The 16236-nt window shown below is 41.6% G+C and overlaps 1 protein-coding gene across 8 annotated transcripts in view; it reads left to right on the plus strand.

Moving 5' to 3' along the window:
* ULK4 (unc-51 like kinase 4) overlaps positions 1–16236 on the plus strand; it is a 370052-nt gene that overhangs the window by 217703 nt on the left and 136113 nt on the right. The gene's annotated exons all lie outside the window — the stretch shown is intronic.

Below are 16236 nucleotides of genomic sequence, written 5' to 3' on the forward strand. Positions count from 1 at the left end.
GTGTTTTAAGATGTTTTTTAAAAACACTGAGGGACGGAGCATGGCGAAGCTCTTCAGAGAGGGCGTTCCAAAGCCGGGGGGCCACAACTGAAAAGGCCCTGTGTCTAGTCCCCACCATCCTGATCTCTGTTAGTGGCGGGGTCATGAGCAGGGCCTGCGATGATGATTGGAGGGCCCTGGCAGATTCATATGGGCAGTATATCAATATTCATAGTAGCAGCTCAAAAACACATTGATGCAGACAGTTGGAATACTTTGCAGACAATTTGATGCAGACAGTTGGAATTGATTTAAAATAAATAATGATGATGATGATGATGATGATGATGATGATGATGATGCATGGCAGCTCTCCCATGAGGCAAAATGAGATACCTTCCTCAGGAACAGAGTGTATTGTGGAGCATTCCATGAGCGCACCCTACTTGCCTGCTGCTGCCTTTTCTCCACTGCCTCCTGCCACTGTTCTGAGTTTTCCCCTCTCTTCACTATCATTGGCCCAACCCAGTACCAGAGTCCAGCACAGAAACCCACCCCTCTTCCCCATCACCTTCTGGGGTGCACTCGGGTCCATGTCACTGCTTGTTGTGGTCCAGACAGTTGCATTCAGCTTTGCCCTCTGGCCCATTTGTTAGTGCTTCAGTAAACTACGTATAGTTCTCTCTCTCTCTCTCTCTCTCTCTCTCTCTCTCTCCAGTATCAAACTTGTCTCCTCCATTTCGGAGAGTGAGTGTGTGTGCACTGGTGCTGGATCAGCAACAAATATTGATAAGGAGACACAGATGGGGAGGAGAATGAAGTTGGAGGCTGCAGAGGGAAAACAGGGGTAGCATCAGCACCAAGCTTCAGCTCAGAGTGCGGGGCTCGCAAGAGAAGATGGCACATTGTGTGTCGCTCAAGTGGCAAATGGTAGTAAGTCAGTGCTGTTGTAGCTTAATCACTCCGAAAAGAGTTGGAAAGCAAATATGCTCGGAATCATTAATTGATGCTCCTGGTTCTGAATTGGTAGTGTTCTCTGTTGTTAAGCAAAGCATGGAGTTGCGAAACATGGAAGCTATAGGCATGGACAGCTTCTTAGTGGCAGTGCCACAGCAGGTCCATTCAGACGTCCCATTCTAGCCAGTAACTTGTGGTCACTTATTGGTATGAATTCAAGGTTGCCAAGCATGTTTGATTCTGTACCAGGGCTTCTGCCAAATCTTTACAGTTTTTCTTTTTTGTAATTTCTTAGGATATAATAACAAATGTTTGGCTTTAAACTTTTGAACACCTGCATTTTTTGGTGAAAAACAAAAACAGGCATGACCTCCTGGTGTCACATAGGACGCTGCCTTATACCAAGTCAGACCCTTGGTCCATCTAGCTCAGTATTTTCAGTGGCTTCTCTAAGGTTGCATGTAGGAGTTTCTCTCAGCCCTATCTTGGAGATGCCAGGGAGGGAACCTGGAACCTTCTGCATGCAAGCATGCAGGTGCTCTGTCCAGAGTGGCCCCATCCTCTAAAGGGAATATCTTGCAATGCTCACGTTGCCCATTCAAATGCAAACCAGGGTGGACCCAGCTTAGCAAAGGGGACAATTCATGCTTGCTACCACAAGACCAGCTCTCTTCCCACCAGTACTATGGAAATAAACCAGCTCTCCTTCCACGAGTGTGCTATGGAAACGAAGAACACTGTTGCACATTAAAACCTGAGTTGTAGATTGCCTTTTTGTTTAGAGTTTAGAGTTGCACCTGTTGAATCTGTTGATACTAAAATGAAAATGGAGTTCTATCTAAACTAATATAAGCAACAGCTGGTACAGCCAGCACCTTGTGCATTGTTTTTAAAGCTCATGGCGACAACTTACAATGACCTCAGCTGTAAATACACAAAGACCTTTGGTGAAGTCACAAAATAAGATCTTGCAGCAGTTGTTATATCAAAGACTATATTAAGAGAAAACAAAAGATACCTAATGCATTGCCAGTTATTAAAAAGAGGATTAGGTCTGCAGTAAAACTTTGTAGAAGACACTTAATAACTCATTTACACCTCATGAAAAAGAGATAATAGTAGTCAACCTTCACGGGTGAGATGCTCTGTTCATCTTGTAGTCCAGTGCTTTGACTTTTAGTCAAATGTCAAGAGATTAATTAGATTTCAAATGTCTTTGTGCCTGTCGTATTGTTAAAGTCTGTTAAATCTTGCATCCATAAAATGACTCCTCTGAGAGCAGCAATCCAGCATTAATGCTTTTAATCAAAAAAAGGTCAGGTGTCAGCCTTTTATATTTTTAAATATAATGGGCAATTTTCAAAAGGTTCTGAAATCCTGATAAGCCCCAATGGGAGTATGTCATGATTACATGCTTGCAGGACACTTTCTGTACCCATAAGTAATTGTACAAAAATCCAATCCCCATTGTCAACTTTATTTTCTCTTCTGTCCGTCCTTAACCAATTTCTGCATTACTCTGGCATTGTAGAATGGATATGGGATCCCTCATGGTTTCATGTACTTTCCATTTCCTTTCCTTACTTACATGCGTTTATTTGCAGCATCCCTATAAAAGAAGTGTACTATTTTCAATTTTACTTTCACAATGTAAAATATAGAAAATAGTCATAACTAGGCCTGAAATTCTTGCAACTGGCTATGTAATGAAGATACTGATGTTTGGCAAGGTCTGCATCCTGAGGGATGGGGAAAAGGTAGACTTGAAATGTCCACACAGTTTCATATGTAAACACATGGAAAAGTCATTCATTTTACACTGATTTCAGTTGAGATTCACCTTGTCTTCTTATGCCCATAACATTGGCATTTTGCAACCAAATTGCATGAAAATATTGGACCTTGACCTACTTCACACTTGCCAAAGTAGGGATGGTATTTTTAAGGTAAGGCCGGTATTTTTAAAAGGGGTGTGGGGTGGGGGTGGTCTGTTTATGCTGCGCATGCCACACACAGTGTTATCTATAGCACTGTAGTGTACAGATAGAAGCTAGAAAAATTAACACACACACACACCCCAAATAAAGAAGCAGGCTTTATTTGGTGAGGGGCTTTATTTTATTTTTATTTTTTGAGGGGAGTGAGCAATAATAGGGGTAAGTCTAAGAAAAGGGAAAGGGAGATTACTGTAGCCTCTCCTAAATTAACCGACTCCTCCTGTTCTATAGTCCTAATGCCTAGTGCGCACCCAGTCCCTTCCCCAAACTAGGAGACTAGGCCCTATTTAAAGAACTCCATGTTCTCTATAACTGATGAAGCCGGGGGTGGGGGTGGGGTGTCTTCAGGCACCTTCTGCTGCAGTCTGGCTCAAAGGCACTCTCGGGCCGAGTAACACTGGGATTCAACAGCTGGGGTGGAGGGGACGTGAGCACCGCTGGCAGGTAGGCACCCACCTACAAATTCAGAAAAGAAAAGGCTAGCAAGGGCAACAAAAAGGGGAAACAGAGAGAGCCTGGCAGGCTGGATACCAGACAGAAGTCACAACACAACACCACAAAAGGAAAAGGCACACACAAAAGGGGGGAAATCAGCACAGCACCCCGGTTATAAAAGGCCACTTGGGGCTGGCTACAGGAAAGGAAAAGAAAAAATTCACAGAAGAAGAAGAAATTCAAAGCAGCATCTAGTTAATGCCACTGGGGTTGCAGTGGCTTCTAAATTTAAAATTTAGAAGCCACTAAGAAAAAACTCAGAAAAAGTCAAAAAGAGAGATGGTCAGATAAGGCAGCAGGAACTCTATCGCTCGCTTGCTCGCTCCACTGGGCCAGGCAGGCAGGTCCAGACTACTTCCATCACCAGCCTGCTGCTCTCAGTTCTGCTTCAGGCTCTCTCTGCTCCAATCCTTGGATGTATCCTCTTCAAGAGATAGACACCATAAGGGCTTTTTCTGGCCCAGAATCCATTTAAATACACTTTGGAACTCCCTCCTGCCTCCCCCAGCCAGTGGGGGCACAGTTGCCCATGACAACACTTGATTTGAATGATAACAAGCCAACCAAGTTGCAAGGAGATCACAAACCATTCAGAAGCCAGTGCCAGAAAACCAATCAGCAAGGGAAAAACAGGCCTCCAAAGTGGCATCTGAAACATCAAAACATTTCAACTCGAAACAGGGTTGTTTTGTTATGAGCTTGAAACAGGCCCTTTGTTTGTTTCAAGCTTGAAACACTCAAAAAGGCCTGTTTTGCATTAAAATTTTTGAATGTCAAAACGTTTTGCACATCCCTATGCCAAAGTGTGAAGGCATCACACTTGCCAAATTTCAGAGAGATCAGTTGGTTACAAGGAACCCATTTTGAAGGCAATTGAAAAAGTTGCATAATAGTAGAAAATTTTCCACTGGTTTTCAATGAGTCACCTAGCAACTTTTCTGCTGCTTGTAACTTCTGTTTTTCTTATCCTATTTGCATGACATTGTCAGGTATTCTACAACATTAAGGTATTCTACAACATTCTTTAGATAAGCATATCTAAAGCATTTCAGATATATTGGGTGAAAGTGCATTATGTGGTCAGCATTCAACAAAGACACATCTAGAACAAACCCTGTATTGATTTCAAAGGGAAAATCCCTGCAGTGTCTCCTGCCGTTTCTAATTTCTATATTTTATAGTGTGTGTGTGTGTGTGTGTGTGTGTGTGTGTGTGTGTATTGACCCATTAGTTTACTAAATGTGATCAGTAAAATCTACGCTATACAATTGTTGCTCAAACTCCTAGACTGGATAGATACTAATAATATTCTGTCCCCGGAACAGGCTGGCTTTCGAGTAGGACGTTCCACTATGGAACATGCCTTTATACTGCAATTCCTAGCTGAGCAGTACATGCGAAATCAAGGTTCTGCGCTGCACGTGGCCTTTATTGAGCTAAAGGCTGCATTTGATTCTATCTCTGGAGAGAGACTCTGGCAAAAATTCGAAGCGCTTAAGATCGATAAAAGATTACTCATGCTAATTATCAGTCTGTACAGGAACACTCGTTTGAGTGTTCATTGTAACCCAAATGGCCAGTTATCTCCAGAGATCCAATGCTCAGAGGGGTAAGACAAGGCTACATTCTTGTGCCCGTCTTATTCAACATCTATATTAACCCAGTGGCCTCCTGCTTATCCACCCCCGCTTTACATCCACTGAAGATAGCTAACAGGCATATTTCCATTCTACTGTACGCCGATGACATGGCTATAATGTCTCAGATGCCTATAGGACTTAAACATGCCCTTAATCTTTTTACCACCTTTTGTGCTGGAAAGAAAATTGAAATCAGTTATAGCAAAATGAAGATAATGGTCTTTGCCAAACGTCCTAGGCTATATAATTGGGTTATGCATGGCCACAAAATTGATCAGGTTAACTCCTTCAAATACCTGGGTGTAATCTTTCACTCAGCTGGTTCCAGGAATGCCCATCTTAATTCCATCAGGCAGTCTGCCCAGCTTGTTACAAATAAAATTAAATCATATCATTTTATGCATGGGGCCCTATTTATACCTGCATCAATTAGGCTTTTTGTAGCTAAATTGTACCCATTACTTTTATATGGAACCCAATTAGGACCTATTAATAACTTTGCTCCATTAGAAGCCATACAGTCTAAATTTATCAGAAGTTTATTACAAGTCCTGTGCTGTGCCCAACGCTTTAATTAGATGGGAGGTTGGGCTTATTAAGCTAGAGACGTGCTACTGGCACTGCATTCTTATGTTTTGGCTAAAATTGGTCTTTGCACAAGTGTGTTTAACCTCCTTAATTATGGCAGATAGTTTTAAATCTAAATGGAAGTCCTTGGTGTCTAATAAATTATCCCATTATGGGCTTTGTCCAGAGGGACTTTTCAGTTTAGGATTGGATCAAGCCAAGAAGGTGGTAAAGCAACTTATCCTAGATATGGAACTTCAAGAGGAAGAGGTGGGCATTAGAACTGGTATCTGTATAGGGAATCAGTTTCTCAGCTGCAGACCAGCAAATTACCTCAGCGAGGTTCTTGCCCCTAAATTTAGATGTGCTCTTACACTAGTGTGGGTTAATGCACTCCCCACCACAGTCTTAGAGGGTAGATTCAAAGGCAGACCGTTTTCCTTGAGGTTTTGTCCATGTGGCTCCAGAGCTATTAAGACTACTTCTCATGTTATATTATATTGTGATATTTATAGAGATATGCACCAAAGATTAATTTGTCCTTTGTTGGAATATTTCCCTGGTTGTACCGATGATTCAGTGTTGAGATCACCTTTGGAATGGCAAAATTTTGTTATATTGTTCGTAAAATGCGTGCGGATGTGCTGTAATCATTTTTATTTACTGGTCAATGACCGAAATAAACTGATCTATCTACCTACCTACCTACCTACCTACCTACCTATCTACCTATCTATCTATCCTGTGCTATTGGCATTAAGTTTGTAGAATGACTCTTCTAGAGAATTAGACCTTCCAATTTTCCAACACAGAAAACATTTTTCTCATTTTACAGACAGGAAAAGCAAATAACTAGTACAAGCTTTGCACTGATTTCAGAGCAGCAGTGTAGAACACAAGGAACAAGAGTGTTCACTTGCCTGTACCAGGATAGAAGAGCAGAAGGCAAGCTAGCCCATGGTGGGTTTGTGCCAGTCATTTATGCAAGAGAAGTATCAGCAGAGGAATAAGCACAGCAGCGCTATCCGACCTGCTCATGTACACATTCAATTTTCTATCCTCTCCTAGTCTCTTGACTGTACTGTAAGAAAGCAGGTGTTATTGACTGGTTTGTTTTTATCCAGACATCGAGTCCTTCCCAAGGACCTGGGATGGCTGAATTTTATTGTCAGTGTTGTTGCTGCTGTTATAGATACCGTCGCAGAATATAGGCTGTTCTGAGTAAAGCTGCTTTTTGTAATTGGCTGATGGTGATTTCTGTGGCCCCTATGGTGTTGAGGCGCTCTTCAAGGTCTTTTGGAACTGCACCCAGGGCGCCAATTACCACTGGGATTATTTTGGTCTTTTTCTGCCACAGCCTTTCAATTTCAATTTGTAAATCTTTGTATTTGGTGATTTTTTCTATTTCTTTTTCTTCTATTCTGCTATCCCCTGGTATTGCTATGTCGATTATTTTGACTTGTTTTTCTTTCTTCGCAACTACAGTTATATCTGGTGTATTGTGTGGCAGATGTTTGTCTGTTTGTAGTCGGAAGCCCCATAATATTTTTACATCTTCATTTTCTTCAACTTTTTCAATTTTATGGTCCCACCAATGTTTGGCTACAGGTAGCTTGTATTTTTTGCAGATGTTCCAGTGTATCATCCCTGCTACTTTGTCATGCCTTTGTTTGTAGTCAGTCTGTGCGATCTTTTTACAACAGCTGATTAGGTGGTCCACGGTTTCATCTGCTTCTTTACAAAGGCGGCACCTGCTGTTTGCTGTTGATTTTTCGACTTTTGCTCTTATTGCATTTGTTCTTAGTGCCTGTTCTTGTGCAGTCAGTATTAAACCCTCTGTTTCTTTCTTCAAGTTGCCATTCTTAAGCCATTGCCAGGTCTTGGTGATGTCTGATTTTGCAGTTATATTGTGCAAATATTGACCATGCAGTGGCTTATTTTTCCATTTTTCTGCTCAGTTCTTGAATTGTTCTTTCTTGTAGGCCTGCTTTATTTCATTGGTGTTGAATAGTTTCGCATTATTGACCATTTGAAGTGCATCTTCTTCTTCACTGTCCTTGATATATTCTTCAAGGCCTCTTTTCTCCTCCTCTATTGTTTGATGGACTTGCAGCATTCCTCTTCCACCTGAGCTTCCAGGGAGGTAGAGCCTATCGACATCACTGCAGGGGTGCAGAGCATGATTGATGGTCATGATTTTCCTGGTCTTACGATCTAGCGTCTCTAGCTCAGCCTGGGTCCAGTCTATTATTCCTGCAGTGTATCTGATAACAGGTATAGCCCAGGTGTTTATGGCTTGTATGGTGTTCCCGCCATTGAGTTTGGACTTGAGGATTTTTCTAACTCTCCTGATGTATTCACTTCCAATTTTTCTTTTAACTTCAGTGTGTGCGATGTTATCAGCCTGGAGAATGCCCAAGTATTTGTAATGTTCTTTCTCTTCCAGGTTCTTGATCTTGCTTCCATTGGGCAGTTCTATTCCTTCTGTTTTTATTATTTTTCCTCTGTTCATTATTAATGCAGCACACTTGTCTAGTCCAAACTCCATTGCTATATCGCTACTGAATATACGGACAGTGCTTAGCAGTGATTTGATTTCTGACTGGGACTTTCCATACAACTTCAGATCGTCCATGTACAGCAGATGGTTGATTTGCCTTGATGTTTTAAATGTTTGGTATCCGAGGCCTGTTTTGTTTGGTATTTGTGAAAGTGGGGTCATGGCGATTACAAACAACAGAGGGGATAGTGAGTCCCCTTGGAAAATGCCTCTTCTAATGCTAACCGGTCCAAGTGTCTCGCCATTGATTGTTAACTGTGTACTCCACATGCTCATTTCTTTTTTTAAATAAATATCTGAATGTTTTTGCTGACACCAGTTGTTTCTAAACATTTTAGTATCCATGTGTGAGGCAATGAATCGAAGGCTTTCTTGTAGTCAATCCATGCAACACTTAGATTGGTTTTTCTTCTCTTGCAATTTTCTAAAATCATTTTGTCAATCAGCAGCTGGTCTTTTGTGCCTCTGGTATTTGGGCAATTTCCTTTCTGTTCAACTGGAAGCTGTTTGTTAGTTAATAAGTGTTGCATCAGTTCATCTGCTATTATTCCAGTTAATAATTTGAACATGGTTGGCAGGCAGGTTATCGGTCTATAATTACTTGGGACTGCACCTTTTGCTGGGTCTTTCATGATGAGATGAGTTTTCCCAGTTGTTAACCATTGTTCAATATCACCTTCTTGCAAAATGTGATTGAACTGTTTTGCTAGTCGTTTATGAAGGTTTATTAGGTGTTTAAGCCAAAAGCCATGCAGTTCATCATCGCCTGGCGCAGTCCAATTTTTAATTTTCTTTGCTCTTTCACTTATTAATTCTGGTGTTATTATTAGATCTTGCACTTGTTGGTTACATTTTTTGACCTCTTTCATCCAGCCTGCTTTTTTATTATAATCTATTGGATTGTCCCATCATTTCCCCCAGAATTGCACTGTTTCTTCTTTATTTGGTGTTTCTATGTTTCTTGCAGTTTCTCCTTCTATGCTTTGGTAGAAACGTCTCTGATTCGACTGGAACTGGAGATTCTGCCTGTGTTGTGTAGTTCTGGCTTCATACCTGCTAATCTTCTTTGACACTGCTGTTATATGCTGCTTTATTATTTCCAGGACTTCTCTAATTTTCCTTGAATCTAGGTGGTATTTTTGGATCAGATACTGTTTGGTGTTTTCATTCATCTTCTTGTCTTTCATATCTTTCAATTTACCATCCATCCATCCACTTTATTACGGCCAACGGCCAAATAAAATAAAACAACTACAGAATAATAAATCAGGCTGCAGAGTAAAAGCAGATAATAATACAATAAAACAAAAAGAAAGCAAATACTAATACAGTAAACCTTCACCAAGTTTCTGCTACTCACACCCTGCATCACTCCTTTCGACCCTTCTCTGCCGTAGTTTGCCTGCTATAAAGCAGAACTTTGCAACTCACAAGGAAATAGAATCGTTCAAATCCGCCAATAAAAAATCTACTTTCACTTGCTCTGAAGCTGACCCACACTGACTTAATACAGGGGTAATTAACTCTTGTCTGAGATCCCTATAGAAACTACATTTCAACAATATATGCTCGGTAGATTCCACTTCTCCTGCCAAACATGGACATAATCTCCGGTTATAGGGAACCTTATGAAATCGCCCTTCCATCACTGCCGACTGCAACACATTTAGCCTAGCTGCTGTTAAGGCCCTACGATGCTCCACATAAGTTATCTTTCACAAGTATCGTGCCAAACATTGTCTATTTATTTGGGTTCCCATCCGTACTCCATACCCCACTTTACTGATATCGCTCTGTCTGGCTTTGTCACTTATATGCTGGTTTATAGTATCTCTGGCCTTGGTAAACCCTAACTCCCTTATTGCCGGAAGTGAAAACCCCAACCAGCTTAATTTCCTGTCAATGGTCTGCTAGCCTTTGTTCTGTTATTTCTGTATCTGGATGCTTCTCTTTCCAAATTTGGTACATTCTTTTTAAATAACCTCTTCTTATTGGACTAGACTTGTAATAACAGATCATTATTTCCTTGTTGGCATTTTTCGTATATTTTTTTCGGTTAAGTGACGTTTCTTCCAGTAACTTTGCTGTCCTCAGCCCTGGCTGCTCAACTGAAGATCCTGAGTCATGTTGCCCACTTGCCACCAGATGTCCAGGGACTATAGCACCTGGCGCAGTCCTTGTTGACCCGGGCGACGACCGATCCGGTATAGATTTATTAAAGTTACGTCTCACCATATTGTTGATGGGAGAGGCACTCTTTGTCTGGCTCCTCTGGTGAGACCTGTCCAGTATGGTTGGACCTCTGGCATAGCTCTCACCTTCCCCAGAGCACACAAGCCACAACCACGCCAAGGTAGTGCCTCACTTATTATTATTATTATTATTATTATTATTATTATTATTATTATTATTATTATTTATTTTGATTTCTATACCGCCCTTCCAAAAATGGATCAGGGCGGTTTACACAGAGAAATAATATATAAATAAGATGGATCCCTGTCCCCAAAGGGCTCACAATCTAAAAAGAAACATAAGATAGACACCAGCAACAGTCACTGGAGGTACTGTGCTGGAGTGGATAGGGCCAGTTACTCTACCCCTGCTAAATAAAGAGAATCACCACATTAAAAAGTGCCTCTTTGCCAAGTTAGCTTGGGGATACACATCGTATTTTTGTTCCTGTTGCATGGGCCTATTGGAGAGTGACTGACAAGTTCTTGGAGGGATAAACAATGAAGAAAGGTGGTGGGGGGAGTTTAATAATAATTTAAAATACTACCCATTATCACTGAAGTTTAGAAATTTTAGTTGCTAAATTGGGATCTAATGATTTATTTAATTATTTAGAATATTTATGCCCCACCCCTCCAGTATACTACTGCTCAGGACAGCTAGCAGAGTCAATAAAAATAATGCACTATAAAACAATGTAAAACAAAACAAAAAAATAGAAACAAACTAAAACCAAATCTCATTTAAAACCAACATTTAAAATTACAAGTTGAAACATTAAAACTTAAGAGGTTAAAAGGTTTAAATCCCACCAGATATCATTACAGCAAAAAGGTTAAATCTTCTCTCTAAAAAGAGGTCTTCAACAATTTCTTAAAGATACTAAGGGGAGGTAGCATGGTGGATCTCTTCCAGGAGGCTATTCCAAGGCCAAGGGGCCAGAACCAAAAAAGGCCTCATCTCTAGTCCCTTCCAATCAGATCTCTGTTAGTGATTGGGCCATGAGCAGGGCCTGGGATGCTCAATGGAAAGTCCTGGCAGGTTCATATGGATGAATGCAATCAGACAGATACCTTGGCCCCAAGCCATGTTGGACTTTAAAGGTCAAGACCAGCACTTTGAATCTAGCCCAAAAGCTGAATGGTAACCAGTGAAGCTGCCACTGGATGGGTGTAACACTCATGAACTGTCTTGCGCCCACAAGCATCCTTGCAGTAGCATTCTGGACCAACTGAAACTTCTGAGCCATCTTCAAGGGCAGCCCCATGTAGAGCATATTACAGTAATTCAATCTGGATATTAACAAAGCATGAGTGACTGAAGTCAGGTCCAGTTTCTCCAAGTAGGATCACAACTAGTGAACCAACGGTAGCTGGTAGAAGGCACTCCTGCACACTGCCACCACCTGTGCCTCTAGGGACAGCATTGGGTCTAGAAGCACCCCCAAGCTGTGAACTTTGCCTTTCAGGAGGGGTGTGATCCCGTCCAATACCAGATCTACATCACCATTTGGATGATCAGTCTTACCAACCCAGAGCACTTCCATGTTATCCAGATTACATTTCAGCTTGTTTCACCCCACACAGCACAGCACAGCCTCCAAACACTGGCTAAGAACATCCACTGTCTCTCTGGCATCTGTTGATTTAAATAATAGGTAGAGCTGGGTGTCACCTAACTTGGCAAAGAGGCACCTTTTAACATGGTGATTCTCTTTATTTAGCAGGGGGAGAGTAACTGGCCTTATTCACCCTCAGCACAGTACCTCGAGTGACTGTTGCTGATGCCTATCTTATGTTTCTTTTAGATTATGAGCCCTTTGGGGACAGGGATCCATCTTATTTATTATTTATTTATTATTTATTTATTATTTCTCTGTGTAAACCACCCTGGGCCATTTTTGGAAGGGCGATATAGAAATTGAATTAATAATAACAACAACATTGTGTCACCTGCATAGTGTCACTCTGTCTATCTTCCAGTGTAGGTCATCCACCAAGCTGACCAAGGCAGTTTCAGTTCCATATCCAGGCCAGATGCCAGTCCGAAAAGGATCCAAGTAATTAGTTTCATCCAGGAACACCTGAGTCTGAGACATCACCACGTGCTCCAACACCTTGCCGAAACATGGGAGGTTTGAGACTGGCTGAAAGTTATTTAGATCAGCTGGATCCAGTGAAGGTTTTTTAGGAGGGGCCTAATGGCCACCACCTTCAGCTGTGGGGAGAGAGTACCATCCCTTGGTTCAGGGAGGTGTTCACCATCCCTACCACCCACAGACCCAGTCCCTACTTGGATGCCTTCCGCAACCAAGAACAGCAAGGCTGTACTATGCACGTGATGCTGATAACACTGCCATATAATTTGTCAGATATAATTTTTTTAAATCATCCAGAAAATGCTGGAAAGTAAATACTACCCAGTAAAATTCATTCTAATACCCGACACAAAATATTTATAGTTACTTATGTCCAAATGATTAGAATGAATTAGAGAACAATTAAAGCTTGTACAGAACTTTGAAGATGAAATGTGCTAAACCTAGTAAGACTTCAGTGTAATTTCCATTTTGCCATTCAGCCTAATATGTTTATTTTTTATCCTGTGATATTTAATTGGCTTCCCTGGAATTAGCACATTGCGTAAATAATTGAACTCAAACTTTCCCTTACAAGAAACACTTTAGATGAGTAGTCAGATAGTCTTCAATCTCGTTCTTGGCTTTGGTTATACTCTGCTTAATTCCTAGAAAAGGAGATGGGGCTTGTCTGTCTGGAAACATAGAACTTTGATCAAGAAGCTGTTCCCCTAATCCCTTCTGTTTGGGAACTCTGTCGTTATTCAGTAGTGCATGTACTGTGCTCCATACCTGCTCAGGGACACATGAAGCAAAAAGAGATTAATGTTTCAGGGTTCATCACTGCAACTGAAAACAGTTGCCAGGCTGACTTCTGAAACAAATTAAGCCCCAGTTGTAGTTGTATCCGTGACTTAAGAAGGCAAACTTCGGTTGTTTTCTGAAACTTCATTTTGAATAAATATTCTGTAATACCACGTAATAAATTGAGGAGGTAGATAAATAAAATTTTCAAAACAAAGTAACCATGTAATTTTCACTAGGTATAATTAATTTTTGTATCTCATATATCCAGATTGTTGCTGTAATCTATAAAATATATCCCACCCACATGCACAATCAGATATCAGTTACACTAGTATTAATTACAATCAGTCTATTAAATACTAATTAGCAGGGCCAGAGCCACCTGATGGCGCAGCGAGGAAATGACTTGATTAGCAAGCCAGAGGTTGCTGGTTCGAATTCCTGCTGGTCTGTTTCCCAGACTATGAGAAACACCTGTATCGGGCAGCAGCGATATAGGAAGATGTTGAAAGGCATCATCTCATACAGCACAGGAGATGGCAATGGTAAACGCCTCCTGTATTCTACCAAAGAAAACCACAGGGCTCTGTGGTTGCCAGGAGTCAACATCGACTCGATGGCACACTTTACCTTTAGCTGAGCCGGGCACAGAGCATCTGCGCTTCTAGTTCTCCCCTCTCCTTCTTCCCTCCCTCTCAGTTTCCCCTCTGTTTTCACTCCCCAACTCATCACTGCCATTTTCATTCCCCACCTGTCCATCACTGCCGCTTTTTTTCTCTCGCTGCTGCTGGCATTTCCCGCCACTGCTGCTGCTTTCTTTTCGCCTGCCTGCCCACTGCTGCCATTTTCTTTCCACTCTCGCCCACAAGCCTGTCCGCCGGTGGTGCCGGTTTCCTCTCCCCCTGCCGGCAGCTCGCTCACAAACTCTTGCGAGAGCTACCACACATGGGATCAGCGACGGGTACGCCTTAGAAAGAGAGAGAGATTACTGTTTGAAAGTGTATCTATGATGTAGAAAATAGGTAATTTGCATGACTCTTAATAATAATATTGGCATCTACCAGTTTGCATTCTATATGTTTTTTTATCAATTTAGATCTCCACTCTGCTTTGCCCTGAGGGTGTAGGGCAAATGACTGCATTGCATAGGATTGTGCATGCAGCTTGAAGAAAGGCTCAAATTTCTGCAAAGCAGGCTTGTGGTATGGGCCTTCCAGCTCTTGCATCTTGATCTTTATACTGCCATGTTTATGCCACCAACTTTCAAAAGGTGAATTATGTGTATGTGAGAGGTTCAGTGGTTGGTACCTGGACAGCAGACTAAGCTGGCATACTGGTTACTTGGACACAGTCTTCCCAACTATAGTGAGTTGTATTGTATTTCTAGTTAAATTATAGCAATCATTTACAAAACCTGTTCTACTACAAATGGTGTGGGCAGCTTCTAAAGGCTGTAAATAGGTCTAATTAAAGTAAAAATTGCATATAAAGGGGAGCACAGGCCCTCTCTCCCCTAGCTACACCCCTGCCCTGGACCTTATCTTTCTCCATACACAGTAGCTCTGAGTCTGACTTCAGCTCAGCTTGTCTGCTTTCCCTCCATTACTAAGTTCTGCTCTGCAGTTTGCTGCCTGGTCCTGGAAAAAAGAGTCTGACTGTACGTCTTTATCAATCAGTCAATCACTCTTGACTACAACTGATGTCTTTTTTGCTTAATTAAACATGTGATGGCTAAGTCCCCATTGGGCAGACTTTGGTGAGGGCTCTAGTCCCTGCTGTCCCCACCCTTCTGGTGGTAGGGCTGTGGTTCTCTCTGCCCCCATTTCTAAAAGACTGTTTGTTGTCTTGTTCCCCCCACCCCACCCCTGGAAATGAGCGAAAATGAGTCAAGAGTACTTCTTTGTCAGTGTACATCTTTCATTTATTTCTCTATTGAAGGTTTTCTTTGGTTACTGCATCATGAGAAACTTAACTCAAGGATCCTTTTCCTTTATTGCCTGCATTGTTTCTCCTTCAGCTCACTGAGTAAAGTGCAGCAAATATTGTTTATGGATTTCCTCCCTACATTTTCAGATGTCCATAATTCATGACTATGGCGACCTACTGTGACACCCAAAGGTTTTCAGATAATATATTTTTGTGACATATTTCTCATACTTGCTGGCAGTGACATTTTTGCTACATTCATCATATGTTGAGCAAAAAAATCCATAAAATTATCCATTTGATGTCCACAAGCCATTGCATTAGTCACTTGTTACCAGTTACACCAGAAAACACTTTCTATATTTATTTTTAAAATACTGACAGATTGAAAAGAAATCACAACAAAACTAATCTTGACTGGCACTCAGAACTCTAGGCTACATCAATAGAAATATGTTTAATGCAAAATGATGGGTAGGCTTCTGCCTTGATTGCCCTATAAAAATGGGGACTCTAATGTTTTTCTCAGCCAGAGGAGAAGAGAAGCAGAGCACGTGCAAGATGATCCCCCCGCCCCCACTCCTTCCCTCGCCACCGGTTTCCCATGCAGCATAGAACGGGCCAGTTACTGCAGTCCCCCTGCTGGAGCCAGGAAGTCTCGAGATAGAATAGAGGGGCTGCTACAGGGTGGTAGCTCTGGGCACAGCTGCCACCAGTGCAGTTCTTTCTGCTGCAGCCAGGTGCTGCTTAGTTTGAGCAGAGGGCCTGCAGTAAGAAGAGATACAAGAGCAGTCTTCAAATATTTTAAGGATTGTCTCATAGAAGAAGTTGTACAACCCTTCAGTCATCACTTTAATAACAGAGGGAGTGATGAACTTGCAACTGTGATGTAATTTGAGGCAGTGGGCAACCAAAAGTGATTGAATGGTAATCATTAGATTACAATAATTGTGTACTGGTACATCTGCTGCTTCAATTCTATCGATAGGACCCGAC

This window comes from Hemicordylus capensis, chromosome 6 (genome assembly GCF_027244095.1).
Source record: "Hemicordylus capensis ecotype Gifberg chromosome 6, rHemCap1.1.pri, whole genome shotgun sequence".
Taxonomy (NCBI): Eukaryota; Metazoa; Chordata; class Lepidosauria; order Squamata; family Cordylidae; genus Hemicordylus; species Hemicordylus capensis.